We start from the raw sequence: 16,651 nt of genomic DNA, 5'->3' as shown, positions 1-16,651 counted from the left end.
AATACATCCTCTAGTGAAACTATTCGCTGTCGAAGTATCAGTGTTGCCCGTTCTGTCTTCGCAGGACCCAACTAATACAATAAGAGGGTCTCCGTTGCGCCAGGGGACCACACCTGCGTGATCGCCTTGCGTTCTTCCAAAAGTATGTATCCTAGATGAATGTTTTGTAAATCTCAGTTGAAATCTGAGACTACTTTATAAATTATTCCGAATGGCAGCCATTTCCCATCGAAGCATCATGTTTCATAAATTATCATCTCGAAGAAACTACAATCCGTCCTTGTGAATAATCTTGTGGCTGAACAAAGACAAAGCAAGTGGCTTAAGATAATAGTGCATAAAATAATTTAATCATGGTATCTTGGTGGAACACACTTCTGTTGATTTTTCGCTTTGACCCAGACATGGTTGTGACGTTGCACCGTCGGTGTGCTCAAGGCGGTATCTTTGTGAACAACTTTATAATTCAGCAAAGACACACCTGTGTTGTGAGATTTGAAATGATCTTGGAAACTTTTTGAAACTTCTTGAAATTTTTAAAAGAAAACCACTGGCACAGCAGGAAGAACGACATCCAGAGATGAGTAGGCGTTCTACGAGACCTACGTAAGAATTTTTCTTCTTTCACTCTTCCAATGTAGTCTGTATCCTTTTATTGCAGGTTAGTCTCTCAGTGAAACGTCTGAAATTTAGGTTCCCGACTGAAAGATTCCAAAATTCGTCCGTTTTAAACGACTTGTATTCTTCAGAATTAGTTGACTGATATTCTTGACAAGAGATGCATTGTATATTTTGAAAACCCACGTTACAGAAGCTTTCCGCATATTTCCTTGTGTTGGCCTGTGTTTTGTGATACGATTCTTCAGGTAAATCACTCTTCAGGAAATCCTCGTTACTTTCACCTCATTTGTTTCGAGATATCAGTACTTCCCAAATTCCATTATCGTCTAGTAACACACTCAGTATTTAAACCATGCCTTGTCTATACCATTTGTGTAGACAAGAATAACTCCGAAAGTACGATACGAGCTGAAAACTTTGTGGGACAAAGTTGCATGGGACAACGGGGCGATAATTGGTTTTTTGTTGGTAGGTGGGGTCGCTTCAGAGATATGAAGGTCAACTCTGTGTTTGTTTATGGGATGCTATAGTTTGATACTTATTGTCTTCGAAGGTCAAAAAGGTGGCATGAACGTCTGTTTACAGAAGGTGTTTGAAGTGATGACCATTGGTATCAGTGCAATGCTGCAATGCTTTTATCATGGATTGAGTGGTATTCCTTATCACTTCGGCACTTATCGAAGCACATGCTGTGATAATTCTCTTTCGTATATCGTACAAATAGTAAATATTCGCCGAATACGCCGTATCCATCTAACATGGCATTGACATGTAGACACCATTCGTCGGTTTCGCAATACAACATTTACGGGAACGGTAAGACTAGTATCGTCGAATCAAGCGAATGGGAATGATGTATTCCTTCGAAAAACAAGTCGATATGCTTCTCATTTACGGAGAATGCCAACGAAATTCACTGAGAGCTTGAGACTTATACCCCGAAAGATATCCTCAACGGACTCAACCTACACGCCGTACATTTAAATCTGTGTGTGATAAATTTAGAACAGCTGGATCTTTAACGCATCGGAAACATATCCGGCAAAGGAAAGTTACTAACGAGGAAATGGAAATTGGTACACTTGCCGGTGTGGTTCGAGATCCTTGTGTTAGTTCGTCAGATCGCAAGGGAATCTGGCATGAGCCAGAGCAGTGTTGTTCGTGTTCTGCATCGCCATAAGTATCATTCTTACCATATGTCTCCACCAAGAATTAACTGGTACGCATTGTAAGCGTCGCATTGATTTCTGCCGAAAGCCTCAACTTCAGATTCAGATGGATGACACATTTATTAATTTGATTTTATTTACTGACAAGTCAATATTCACGAACCATGGAAATGTAAATTAGCATAGCGTACCTTATTGGGCAACTGAAAATCCATGTTTGCTGCGGCAAGATGCACACAAAAAATCGTGGTCGGTGAATGTATAGTGTGGGATTCTGGAGGACAGAATTATGGGCTCCTATTTCATCGAAAGGAATCTTAATGGTAGGAAGTACACCAAATTCCTGCAAGAAACATTAGTTCTGTTATTGAAGGAAATACCTTTAGGAACAAGGGACAGAATGTGGTATCAACACGGTGGGTATCCGGCACGTTTTTCGCGGATGACTAGAAATCAGTTGCAGAGATAAATCCCAAATCGTTGGATTGGGCACGGAGGAGATGGGTCGCCAGACTTGACGGCTCGGATTTTTTCTTGTGGGGATTCGTAAGAGAAATTGTTTATAAAGGCATTCCAACTACACCTGAAGATATGCGAGAGAGAATTATCAGAGCATGTGTTTGGATGAAGTGCCGAAGTGATAAGGAATACCACTCAATCCACGATAAGGTTGCAGCACTGCAATGGTCATCACTTCGAACACCTTCTGTAAACAGACGTTCATACCACCTTTGTGACCTTCGTTGACCTTCAAAGACAATAAGTATCAAACTACAGCATTCCATATAAAAACAAAGTTGACCTTCATATCTCTAAAGCGACCCCACCTAGCAACAAAAAACCAAGGTCATATTATGGCCCCGTGGCCATAAGGTGGCTTACGGAGTATGTTTGTAGATGTAGACGATTGCTTTAGGAAGGCTATAACGGATACCTGCCCCACTGTTCTTCCGTCTAAGGTGTCTTGCATGATCATGATGCCGACGGCACATGAAACACTTCATTGTCGTACGTAAATGACTAATTACTGCTACCTGCTGTACGAGGTGACGCAGTGGCAAGGCAGTGGCTCATTTATTTTATTTATTCTTCATAATTAGAGCCTATAATCTGGAAAGCTAAAATAGGCCATAGAAATAAAGTCCTTGGATAGTAATAAATTGTATTATTTATTTCTCATACTTCATTATGTATGTACACACACACACACACACACACACACACACACACACACACACACACACACACACATGTATATAAAACTACGTTAAACCCTTTACCAATTACCCTCTGCTAATTTACTGCAAACGATACAGAATTTACTCTGTTGGTTCATTTATTTTGGTACATGTAACTTGAGATGGTTGTCTCCACTACTGGACAGTGGACCAGTCCTACTGCCCAAATTAACTTTTTTCGTGGTTTCCTGAAGTCGCTTAAGCCAGTTGCTGGGATGGTTGCTTTTAAGTGACAGCAGATTTTCTTCCTTAATGCAAGCTTGTGACCCGCATCTAATTACCTCGCTGTTGATGGGGCGGTGGTGGTGGTGGTGGTGGTGGTGGTGGTGGTTAGTGTTTAACGTCTCGTCGATAACGAGGTCATTAGAGACGGAGCGCAAGCTCGGGTTAGGGAAGGATTGGGAAGGAAATCGGCCGTGCCCTTTCAAAGGAACCATCCCGGCATTTGCCTAAAACGATTTAGGGAAATCACGGAAAACCTAAATCAGGATGGCCGGAGACGGGATTGAACCGTCGTCCTCCCGAATGCGAGTCCAGTGTGCTAACCACTGCGCCACCTCGCTCGGTTGATGGGGCGTTAAACCGTCGTCTTCCATCTATTTTGCAGTGTGCTCCAGCTACGAGACTTGTTTAAGTATGCACGTAGTAATAAAACCGAAATATTTGTAGGCAGATGAATCAAGAGTAATGTCCCGGGTTTAGCGCTCGAAAAGGAATTCGTTCCTGGTAGCTTAGACACACGGCCCTAATGACTCCTAGCGTTACTTCGTGAACCTAATTATACCACTTGAGCAAGAGGAATGTTGTTTCGGCCTAGGCTCTTTCAGACGTATTTGTTTCCGCGTACACAGTGTCTATTCACTAGGTAACCTGCTAAGTGTAACCGTTATTACTTCTCCTGCTTTCTGTTATCACGGTATGTTAACACATCTGACGCCAACATCCATAATTCAAAACATTTTCACTCCACGCGTAAACTGATCTAGAAATCTTAATGATATCCATATTTTAGCTTGCTTGTATGGCTAAATCGGGCTGCGTGAATAAAGATAACGGTAGGAAAATCCTCTCTATAAAAATTTGATTTGAAGAACACAGTTTCTGTCAAAGTTTACAACTTTTACAAATAATATGGTTTTGAACAAACTTAAGTAACTATCTCAGAAACGTCGTGACAGATTGAAAATATATGCCAGACGGGGATTCGAACCTGCAGTGGGGTTTAGCAACTGAGCTCTACAGGACACTTCACTAGCCTGTCTCGTAACTTCAATAGTATTATAGTACCTTTTCTACTTTCCAAACCGCCGGTGCGGCATACAAAACTGTGATAGTTTCTGGATGAATAATAGGTAAAAAGTGAAAACAGATCCAAAAATGTAGTTATTTAGATAACAACAGAAACAGTACTGGAGTGTCGTTGAACTAACTGAAAAAAAAGAAAAAAATACAGTGCATTGTGCAGCAAGCAATGTAGGCACGTCGTACATGTTAAGCGCGAGAACGTAACGGAGATGATAACACTCCATTGGCAGATCCTATAAGAGGCGTTGTGCTTCATTGAGGTGCTTACTGTTCAGTTTCGAAGAGCGTACGTTCCTAGGAATAATACACTACTGGCCATTAAAATTGCTACACCACGAAGATGACGTGCTACAGCCGCGAAATTTAACCGACAGGAAGATGATGCTGTGGTATGCAAATGATTAGCTTTTCAGAGCATTCACACCTACAACGTGTTGACATGAGGAAAGTTTCCAACCGATTTCTCATACACAAACAGCAGTTGACCGGCGTTGCCTGGTGAAACGTTGTTGTGATGCCTCGTGTAAGGAAGAGAAATGCGTACCATCACGTTTCCGACTTTGATAAAGGTCGGATTGCTTTTTATCGTATGGCGACATTGCTGTTCGCGTTGGTCGAGATCCAATGACTGTTAGCAGAATATGGAATCGGTGGGTTCAGGAGGGTAATGCGGAACGCCGTGCTGGATCCCAACGGTCTCGTATCACTAGCAGTCGAGATGACAGGCATCTTATCCGCATGGCTGTAACTGGTCGTGCAGCCACGTCTCGATCCCAGAGCCGACAGATGGGGACGTTTGCAAGACAACCATCTGCACGAACAGTTCGACGCCGTTCGCAGCAGCATGGACTATCAGCTCGGAGACCATAGCTGCGGTTACCCTTGACGCTGCATCACAGACAGGAGCGCCTGCGATGGTGTACTCAACGACGAACCTGGGTGCACGAATGGCAAAACGTCATTTTTTCGGATGACTCCAGGTTCTGTTTACAGCATCATGATTGTCGCATCCGTGTTTGGCGACATTGCGGTGAACGCACATTGGAAGCGTGTATTCGTCATGGCCATCGTGGCGTATCACCCGGCGTGATGGTATGGGGTGCCTTTGGTTAGACGTCTCGGTCACCTCTTGTTCGCATTGACGACACTTTGAACATTGGACGTTACATTTCAGATGTGTTACGACCCGTGCCTCTATCCTTCATTCGATCCCTGCGAAACCCTACATTTCAGCAGGATAATGCACGACCGCATGTTGCAGGTCCTGTAAGGGCGTTTCTGGATACAGAAAATGTTCGACTGCTGCCCTGGCCAGCTCATTCTCCAGATGTCTCACCAACTGAAAACGTCTGGTCAATGGTGGCCGACCAACTGGCTCGTCACAATACGCGTCACTACTCTTGATGAACTGTGGTATCGTGTTGAAGCTGCATGGGCAGCTGTACCTGTATACGCCATCCAAGCTCTGTTTGACTCAAAGCCCAGGCGTGTCAAGGCCGTTATTACGGCGAGAGGGGATTGTCCTGGGTACTGATTTCTCAGGATCTATGCACCAAATTGCGTGAAAATGTAATCACATATCAGCTCTAGTATAATATATTTGTCCAATGAATACCCGTTAATCATCTGCATTTCTTCTTGGTGTAGCAATTTTAATGGCCAGTAGTGTAGTTTCGTCATACAATTCGCGGAATGCCCTTGACGAGGAAATTATAAATTCATCTCGTGCGGAGGTTCACCGGCAGCCTTTCTTTTTTTCCACACGCTATTCGTGATTGAAACACGAAAGCTGAGATGTGGCACAGAGGCTAAAGAACATGTAGTATCAGCTCTGTGCGTGTATCAACAGCAAGTAATCTGGATCTTTCGTTGTGTATCTTTCGTAAATGGGTGTGTAATCTCAGAAAGGAACAGTCGGCAGACATCTCTTGTGGTTCATAATTAACACTTCTGCGTTGTATGTTCCCTTTCACGAAGTGCTGGATGTGTGAATTTAGTAATGAAAGAAATAGTGATGTGAGCTAAGGAGCAACAAGGTAATGAACATTTTTAGTGTTAGCAGATGCTGAGGCCATGTAAGCAGCTCTTCATAACTCCAGTAGCACCAAAACGAATTTGCAACCTTTCATTGCGAGCCATATACAGCGCGATTGCGAGTTTAGTTATCTCCGTAACTGTAGCGGCAGACAAATAACAGAATGTGTGCAATTTAAATTGGTGGTGTAAGATGTAGGTGTCGCTTAAGAGGAAGAGCAACGTCGTTTTGAAATATAAGGACTACAAAAAGAAAAAATGGTAGTGTGTGATAAGCTGCACTAATTTCAGCAACAGTCTCGAAATTAACGTACGTGAAAGGTAAATTTTTCACTAAAAATAGGGCGCTACTACAGATTTTCTTCCGTTCTATTGTCAACTAAGTTACTGCATGCTCTGTAACGAGTTATCCACTGGCGAAATGTTTAGCAGTAGCATACGGTTTTTGTTTGTGCACGGGATTTGTGCAAAACGGGAGTGCCTAATCAGCCTGCGGCAAACGTTTGGACTTGCCCTCGAAGCGAATGAAGCTCGATTATTGCGCAAAGTACCTACCACAGTGGATGCCTTAATGCGCATTCGTACACATTAATCCTCGCTGACGTGTCGAATTTCCTACGTTTGAACATCTACAGCGTTCCGCGTACATTACGCGCGAATGGATAAACAGAACGGCCCCGTGGCACCGTGTCGTCCGTTGCTTACAAAGGGGCTTACTGATACAATGTCTGAACCGAATAATGAGGGAGTGCACTCAGTTGCAATTCGTTTCCAGTTTACTTTTCAGGTGAGAGCATACGCCCAATTAGAGGTCCCTATATTCACGACTGGTTTAGCCGTGTTCGATTATAAAGGCTTAGTCTGTTGTGCCAAAACACTTCACAAAAAAAATATTCGTTTAGATACTGCTTATGGAACGAGACAAGTGACGCATTCTTCTTCTCACTAGGGTCACTTTCGGGGGCAGTAGGACACTCCCGGCAACATATACAGACGTAACATCAGTCGATAGGACGGTTCCGTCGAAAGTCATGCCCGCTTCCTTCCTCGTGATTGTCCTATTGAGATAATGCTCCTCTGTAATGACCTAACAGTCGACTGTGTGTCAACTCTAATCTTAAATCCTTTCCGTAATCTGTGACTTCCTTGTTGGTAGTAAGTTACGCTTTCTTTTTACCTATATACTTAAGGTCTGTGTCGCCTTGTAAGGTCGTTTGTTCCCATTGTTGAAATTTCTTATTGGAACTACTAATTGCTGAATCCTCTTTCTCTTGTCATATACCTCGTTCATCTCCCAACACTAGTTTATTGTATCCTGGGTAAGTTAGCGACGTACGACTTCGTTTCTGTGTGGTTTCTAATCTTCATGATTTGATATTGCTACTCCTGTTGACTTTGCTTTCTTCAACCCATCTCTCTCTCTCTCTCTCTCTCTCTCTCTCTCTCCCCCCCCCCCCCCCACTCCCTCCCCCCCCCCCCCCCACCTCCGTCTCTCCCCTCCTTTTCGGAACACGGGAACAAGCCTTCACTATTCATGTATGTTGGACGACGACAAGCCATATGAAAACAGGTTCTTTTCCGTTGTTACGGGCCATTCTTAAATGCGATCCTACCAGTGCTGGGGATCCCCCTCGGCCAGTCTCCCCTAGTCACTTCTGTTCATGGTCCACATCCGCCGCTCCCCGTAATTACACCAGACACAGCAGAACAATAGTACTATGTTCTGTGACACACAAGAGCATGTATAAATGACATAATGCGTCTCTCGTTTGTGGAAAAAAAACTCGCCGAAGGAGAGACACTTCGATGTACTTTTTGCGCCATTACGGGCTTAATATTCGCAACCAAGCTGAGTGAATTTGTTGGTGCATTAGGGTCGGATCATTTTTCGCGTCCACGACGGCAGAATATCATTAGTTATCGGTTTCTCAGGTGCTCTCAAGTTGAATTAAATGCGGACAATGAGAAATCCTTTAAAGCGCTAAGAAAGACTCTGGTAACTGCAGTATCTTAAATTCTAAATTTTTAAATCTTTGCTGATTTTGTAGCTAGTCCTGTTATACGTTAATTCTCATGTACGTTATGAGGCAACGCCATAGGCATTAAGCATCTGAAAGTAATTATCTATACCAGAAACATTTTACGGCAGTAATCTCAATGTTGCTTTCAGTCAATTGCGTTTTAAAGGAATGTTTTAAATAGCTGTAGTTCCGAACTCAACTAGCCTTTTCTTGTACGATGTCTTAATTAATTTCCTGGGTGCCAAAAATTTACGGTTTTCTATTTTGAACACAGTACCACATATATGCGGGGAATAACACGAAACCTGTATTACGCAACGCTTGCAGATACGAAGTAATAAAGATAACGTATCTACACGCTTTTATCAGTATTCCTAAGTAATTGTGTACACCTGATCACAGCACCAGAATCAGAAGACACGCTAACAGACTATTGAGAGCACTTCCCGTTTGTTCCTGTTTCCATTAAGCTTATTTCCATGCCTTATTCCGTATCGTTACGGACATGCCGTGTTAATCTGGACTTGCCAACGTCAGTGGTAGACGGTGATCTTATGCTCTTCCTGTCGCCACACCTTGCAGTTCCACAGCCTCTCCTCCCCCCCCCCCCTTTCAATCGCTCAACTCTCTCCCGGATCGGAAACTGTGCAAACCATCCCCCCCCCCCCTCCCCCCAATCTGCTTTAATATTATCCACATGTGAAAGTGTGTCAAAGTTTTCGAAACGTTTGCGAATCGTGTAACTGAGGCGGGACGTGGGTACCAGCACGGTATTCACCTAGTTGGATATGGAAAACCGCCTAAAAACCACATCGAGGTTGACTCACACCAGCCCTCGTCGTTAATCCGCCGGGCGGATTCGCTCCATGGCCGGTGAGCGTCTGCCCGGTGGGTCTTCCTGTTTCAACCAATACGCAGGCGTATTAATTTTTCTTCAGTGTACGGGGCGTTTTGAAGGACAGTCGTCACATTAGCCACACGGATGAAAAGTTGATTTCCTGCAACGTCGGAACTTAGTACATAGCAACACAGCGCTCACGATGGACATCTAAACAGGAGAGAAACTGCCGCGTTCAAAGCAAACCTAAACATACACAAACGAGCCACAAAACATTATTAGCACTAGCTTAATAGTGTGCGTGTGGAATGCAATAAAACAGCGGTTCTGCATGGCATGGAATTGAGTCCTAGGTAGATCTCTGGATATGTGGCGCCAGTATATCTACGAACAGGTCACGAAATTCTGGTAAATTACGGGCCTATGTTAGCGTCCCAGATGGTTTCCATCGGCTTCAGATCAGCCATATTTCGTGACCCAGACATCAGTGATTTCACTGTCGTCCTCCGCGGATGACTGTAACACGAGTCTGGCATTGCAACAATGACAGTTACCATGCTGCAAGATGCTTCGCTGCCAGGGAAGACGCCAGATATGAAGTCATGCAGGTAGTCCTTAATAATCTAGTAGTCCGCAATTTTCTTTTCTCGTAAATTCTAATTATTACTGTGAATTTTGGACCTCTTACCTAATACCGCGTGAAGAATTTGACAGAGCACTTAAAGACCTGAGTCGAAACAAGGCCCCGGGAGTAGACAACATTCCATTAGAACTACTGACAGCCTTGGGAGAGCCAGGCCTACCAAAACTCTACCACCTGGTCAGCAAGATGTATGAGACAGGCGAAATACCCTCAGACTTCAAGAAGAATGTAGTAATTCCAATCCCAAAGAAAGCAGGTGCTGACAGATTTGAAAATTACCGAACTATCAGTTTAATAAGCCGCAGCTGCAAACTACTAACACGAATTCTTTACAGACGAATGGAAAAACTAGTAGAAGCCGACCTCGGGGAAGATCAGTTTGGATTCCGTAGAAATGTTGGAACACGTGAGGCAATACTGACCCTACGACTTATCTTAGAAAGTAGATTAAGAAAGGCAAACGTACGTTTCTAGCATTTGTAGGCTTTGTAAAAAGCTTTCTCTATGTTGACTGCAATACTCTTTCAAATTCTGAAGGTGGCAGGGGTAAAATACAGAGAGCGAAAGGCTATTTACAATTTGTACAGAAACCAGATGGCAGTTATAAGAGTCGAGGGGCACGAAAGGGAAGCAGTGGTTGGGAAGCGAGTGAGGCAGGGTTGTAGCCTATCCCCGATGCTATTCAATCTGTACACTGAGCAAACAGTAAAGGAAGCAAAAGAAAACTTCTGAGTAGGTATTAAAATCCATGGAGAAGAAATAAAAACTTTGAGGTTCGCCGATGGCATTGTAATTCTGTCAGACAGCAAAGGACTTGGAAGAGCAGTTGAACGCATTGGACAGTGTCTTGAAAGGAGGATATAAGATGAACATCAACAAAAGCAATACGAGGATAATGAAATGTAGTCGAATTAAATCGGGTGATGCTGAGGGAATTACATTAGGAAATGAGAGGCTTAAAGTAGTAAATGAGTTTTGCTCTTTGGGGAGCAAAATAGCTTACGATGGTCGAAGTACAGAGGATATAAAATGTAGACTGGCAATGGCCAGGAAAGCGTTTCTGAAGAAGAGAAATTTAACATCGAGTATAGATCTAAGTGTCAGGATGTCATTTCTGAAAGTATTTGTATGGAGTGTAGCCATGTATGGAAGTGAAACATGGACGATAACTCGTTTGGACAAAAATAGCTTTCGAAATGTGGTGCTACAGAAGAATGCTGAAGATTAGATGGGTAGATCACATAACTAATGAGGAGGTATTGAATAGAATTGGAGAAAAGATAAATTTGTGTCGCAACTTGACTAGAAGAACGGGTCTGTTGGTAGGGCTTATTCTGAGGCATCAAGGGATCACCAATTTAGTATTGCAGGGCAGCGTGGAGGGTAAAAACCGTAGAGGGAGACCAAGAGAAGAATATACTAAGCAGATTCAGAAGGATGTAGGTTGCAGTAAGTACTGGGAGATGAAGCTTGCACAGGATAGAGTAGCATGGAGACCTGCATCAAACCAGTCTCTGGACTGGAGACCACAACCACCTTGGAACTCTAGTCAAGTCGATCATATTTGGCATTCAAAGTGAAGTACAACGTGAATTATATTAGTAATAACTATTGTTAATGTTATTGTAGCAATAAAACACTGAAACGTAAGATAAACAATATAAAGTAAAAATTTAACTGAAGTTGTTAGTGGAAAAGTCCCAGCAAATATTACTAGATCTGTAACCGGCAGCCTCGAAAGGACAGCAGTGCACAGCTGTCGTGGTGCTTTCGGCTACCACCACAGGCCCCATGGAAGCCCAGGTGATGCCAACCACAGCATAATACTGCATCCACAACAGAAGGCACCATCTAGCACTTAGGCTATATTGATTTACATCTCTTCTTCGTTAGGCAGTGAGTTTAGACTTCTTAACGTCATTATCGGGTGTATAGCTCGATCAAGGTATCACGCACGTGGGAGTTGCCTCGTATTTACGGTACAGGTTGTACTGTTTTTGTGGTTTGATAGACATCCAGTGCGCCGAGTAGAATTTGAAAGACCAACGTGAACGGTAGCACATCGTGTGAATACAATGCTACTTTCACGCGTATGGCACCTTATTCGAACTAAACACACGGTAATGGGTTTAAGAAGTCCAAACTCGTTATGTAACGGAGAGGTTTAAGTACTGCAAAACCGCCTCCTAAATTTCACCAATTTATGCCTCTACTGTACACTTTAAATAAGGCTTTGTGTTGCTTTTGGGAAGCATTCCAAACATTTCCGAAAAATCATTTAGAAATAAAATAATGGACGTCTGGTCGAACATTACTATGCCAAAGTTTTATTCATTATGGAAATCGGAGAATACAGTGACTGTTGTTCAATTAAAGCGGTTACCCTCGAGACTTAAGAACTCGATCTTATCCACGATCGTCAGTGTTTCTTCTGTGACTGTACTACTTCCGTAGAATAAAGAATAACAATCTTCAGTCACAATCGTAATTTGATTTTAGTTCACGATGCATTTCGAGCTCTGGGGGCTGATCCTCAGGTTTTCTCTTCTCTCAGGTTTAGGAATTCAGCATCTTTTTATTTGAAATTCTTTCACTTGTTTTGATTTTCTTTTGCAAATGCGCGGTCGAGTGGAAAGTATATACATGAAGATAAGTGTCCACTCGTACTGCTTCAAAACCATGTCCCCACTGCTGGAAACAGTTATTTTTCGATTTGTCGTAGTTTTGTCAAATTATGTTCACAATTATCACATTTTAATATAGCATTGTATTTCTACAAGGACCAGAAAAACCTAAACCTAAGAAAAGAAAAAAGAATTTAGGTTGTTAAAGCACCCTCAGGGCTCGAAATGCAGCGGACATTGAAATAAAATCACAATTGTGACTGAAGGCGGTTGTTCATTTTATGAAAGAACTTGGGCACTGGAGGAGACGTAAGTGAGCATTTCGGGTCTAGTTTCTATGCCTTCCAATAATTATCAACGCATATATAGCCCATACATTACCGTTTTATTGTACTTGTCGTTTACATATCGTAAAAAGTGGTGCTGACGTAATAAGTGCCCGAACAGTTCAGCAGAAGACTGTCTGTTCCTGTGCCACAAATATAAATGGAGGTATCTCAAGATGACCATAGCTGCCAGAAGCCGCAATGGTAGTACTGTAATAACTTTTCAAGAACTCTTGTAGCCAGCTGAGGTATCCCTCAACAGGATTTAGTAGTATTAGTTCATTTATACTTTCCTTGTATGATGCATGTCTGAATAAGTACAACGCCGTGTGTGAACGATAGATCTGTAACGTCTGTATGTTGATGATATGTTTGTGAAATGACTCCAAAGATATAAAAACTATTGAGGCAACTTCCAAGAGTACATCATATAGGGCCGTAAAAGAACGCAACGTAACATTTAATGGGCTGGGGTCAAAAAACTCGTAGCATGTACTGAATTGTAACGGCCGTGCGTGGAAAATTTCCCCGGATAGCTCTCTTCTATGTGTGCATCTACTTCAAAAGGCACCTAACGGTGTATGGGTGAAGGTACTTCTTACACCACTAACTGTTCTCCCCCCCCCCCCCCCCCCCATCCTTCTCCATTTACGAATGGTGCTTCAGAAGAATGATTGTACACGAAACAGTGATGAAACGCGCCGCTCTTCATTGGATCATATCTAAGCCACTTCTTTCGTGGATTGGTTACATAGCTCTCGTACCACTTTAGTTTCCATAACTACTGTATCGCTTACTAAGACGATTGGCACTTGTTTACCCATATTCACAAATTACACACAAAATAGTCTAGCTAGAGATAGGAGCAGAGCGTACATACCGCGCTGGTGACTGCCGGCTACAGTATCGGTGCGGACTGCGGCGCAGAACGCACTGCCGGAGATGGGACGGCCATAGGTGTGGGCTATTGGCCATCGCTAACTGCGTTATCGGACGCGCGGCGGTGCCCTTATCTGATTAGCGACGTGGTGGAGAAGCCGTAGGAGCCAGCAGGCCAGTCGCTCAGCCGTGGTCGTCCTTCCGTAGAGTCTGTGCCACGCTCCGCCGATTCATCCGTCACCACCATGCCGCTGATGACGGACAAGCAATACCACCAATATGTGAGTACACTGTACACTTCGTTTCTGCTCGAACCGTACCTTCGCTTTTGCTCCGAGCGAAATCCATGCGCGCTGCTGCTTCTCCCACCAAGCTTCAGTGCGCCCCTCTGTCACTCAGAGTACTGTACTCAGCAGAAGGGCTACGAAGCTGAGAGCGTTGACAATGTAAAATACGACCTGATGGTAGCATTTCAAGATATTCACAAGTTTCGAAGATTCGGCTCACCCGTTTCCCGTACTAAATTACTTCCACTTCGACTACCATTCACGTCCTCAGTCGATCCACCACAGAATATCAAGGAAACAATTCATTCGTTTCCTCATATTGGGATCCCAGCATTTTTTCTGGAGCTCAGAATCATTTTACTCGCCATTGACACCTTAATTTGTTCTAACATTCATTCTTGCCTGTTTCAGCCTGTGACCATTTTCATTCTCAGCTATGATATCCAATGTCAACAAATTTGTAATGATTAGAGTTGCATCGTTAACGTTATAAATAATGTGGCTACCTACTTCTACATCGATGATGTGTGTGTCATCACATTTACCAGTCCGAACACACAATAGTAAAACTACCTTTTACGTGATAGTTACGTGCAAGGAAATTTAGTGTGGGAGGAACAAATTCCTGTTCCCACGTAACAAGACTCCATTTTGCGTATGACGACACACCCGTTATCGATATTACACATACTTCTAAGTAATTACAACATTTGTTATGTAATAATGTTCCAACTTTTTGAACTTTTATTAGTTTCTTGTTGTTGGATAGCTTCGTCTGAAAACGATCGTGTGTCGAAAGTGTTTAGTATTGCAAAATAAATGTAAAACTTAAATTTGTTCCAAGTAATTAAACACCTTATGGCGGACTTTCGTGGTGGGTGGTGGAAACTGAGTCTTGTCGTTGGAAGATTGTGGATTCTCACGCTATTGAGCACTATGAGTTAATCAAAGGACTCCAGTGATGTATTCAGTCTATTCCTTCAGCTATAATCACTGCTTCTAAATATTTCAAAAATTTAGTGACCCAGCGTTTTAGTAGTTAACTACAATTTCTCGTCCTGGTGTATTTGCCATTTTATAGCTTAATGAATGGACTCTGTAACTCTAATAACAGCAAATAACGTTCTTGTATCTATTCTTATATTTTGTAAATGTTCGCCTCCTTAATAAAAGAGAAAAGACACCGCTGACAGACGACGTGACATTATTACGAAAACGTCTGGTAGATAATTTGTGTAAACAACAAATGCCCTCCCGCACATTCCGGAGTTGAATTCCGTGATATGTGCGCTTAGGATTTCAGAAAATGCTCGAATTCCAATCAGTCCGTTGCATAACGTACTTCTCACAGCACAGTTCGTTCGTAATGCTTCACGTGCTTATTTGAAACGAAGCATGCACAATTTAAAAAAAAAACTGTCTGTGGCTCACATGTTGACTTTACAGGATCTCCATGCTCATATTTTAGGTGAAAGACACTTTTAGAAGATTTGATTAGATACATTTTATGAGCATTTGTTTCAGAGGACTTAAATTGGAGCACTTTCCAATGCACTTAGAGCAGTAGTGCGTGTTTTATTCATTTCAGACCGACATGTCCATCCAAACCAACGAAGACACTTAATGGTTTACGAACTTCCAGCATGCTGAAGTAGCTTGTGTCAGCAACGTCTGTTAATCAATAGAACGAAAAAGCAGTCCAATTTGCAAGTATTTTATTTTCCATTCGATGAGTAGTTTCGACCCGAGACCCAGTTTCAAATCAACATAACAAAGTTGAAAATGACATTCCCGAAGATGTCAAAAAATGTGTAATGTGCATTTACAGTGTACACAGGTAAATGTACTCTGAGCAACCCTTATCTCTGCGTTACTATAGCAGCCTATTACCACTCGAACTTACATACTAAAGTACAATTTTCCAGTATGCCTTACTAGAACACTGAAAGAGGAATAAATGAGTTCACATTCACATTATACCGCTCAGTACAGTAAAGTAAGCCATTACCGACAATGACTTCCAGTGGACCAAACGAATAGTAATGGGAAGATTACACTAGTCAATAGTGCGTGTCCACGTACTGTATTGTTCGTGGTGACCTTATTTGCCGCATTATACGCTTGTACTTTGTGAAAAGCACAGTGAGCCGTGAGGCATCGTTTGAAATATATATTTTCCCCTTAGATATGTATTTATGTTCGTCTGTATTTCATTACATTAAAGCTTGTCACACCAGACGGACAGCGATAATGAGATCGTACATCTTCTCAAATAGTAGTTTTTCAAATCATAGTTTTTAGTACGTTGCTGTAGCTGCTAAATATTTTGGAATTCAACGGTACGGCTGTTAGCATAGCGAATCCGGGAATGTCATGAACCGTGAATTAAAAAGATCAGTGAAGTATATGCCTTGGTTGAAGACATTTTTCTCTTCGCTAGATCCAAAGTACGTCTTGCGAGTGATGAAACACACGACTTTAAAGTCTGATTACCCAGTTTCGGCTCGGAGGCTGTACCGTGAACCTGGCACAGTGCCACAGGCTACAGGCTACATGGGTAGTGACTGTTGATAAGTTATCTCTTACAGCTGTCGGTTTATTTTGTCAGGAAGCAAGAGGTCGTCATTGACCAGTCAACGCGGACTGGTTTTCTTCGCGACCTGAGA

General features: G+C 42.7%; 1 protein-coding gene across 4 annotated transcripts in view; it reads left to right on the top strand.

Annotated features, from left to right (window-relative positions):
• Window positions 1-16,651, top strand: part of LOC124553683 (huntingtin-interacting protein 1) — a 487,550-nt gene that overhangs the window by 25,193 nt on the left and 445,706 nt on the right. The window contains exon 1 of one of the 4 annotated variants that reach the window (XR_006968527.1): window positions 13,904-13,979. The exons of the other annotated variants lie outside the window; for them this stretch is intronic. The gene's annotated coding sequence lies outside the window, so the exon portion shown is untranslated. Of the gene's footprint in view, window positions 1-13,903; window positions 13,980-16,651 lie in introns of those variants that run through there. 4 annotated transcript variants of the gene reach the window in all.

The sequence above is a fragment of the Schistocerca americana genome, chromosome 1 (genome assembly GCF_021461395.2).
Source record: "Schistocerca americana isolate TAMUIC-IGC-003095 chromosome 1, iqSchAmer2.1, whole genome shotgun sequence".
Taxonomy (NCBI): Eukaryota; Metazoa; Arthropoda; class Insecta; order Orthoptera; family Acrididae; genus Schistocerca; species Schistocerca americana.
The sequence above is the reverse complement of the archived record's forward strand: the minus strand, read 5'-3'. Positions and strand labels throughout refer to the sequence as shown.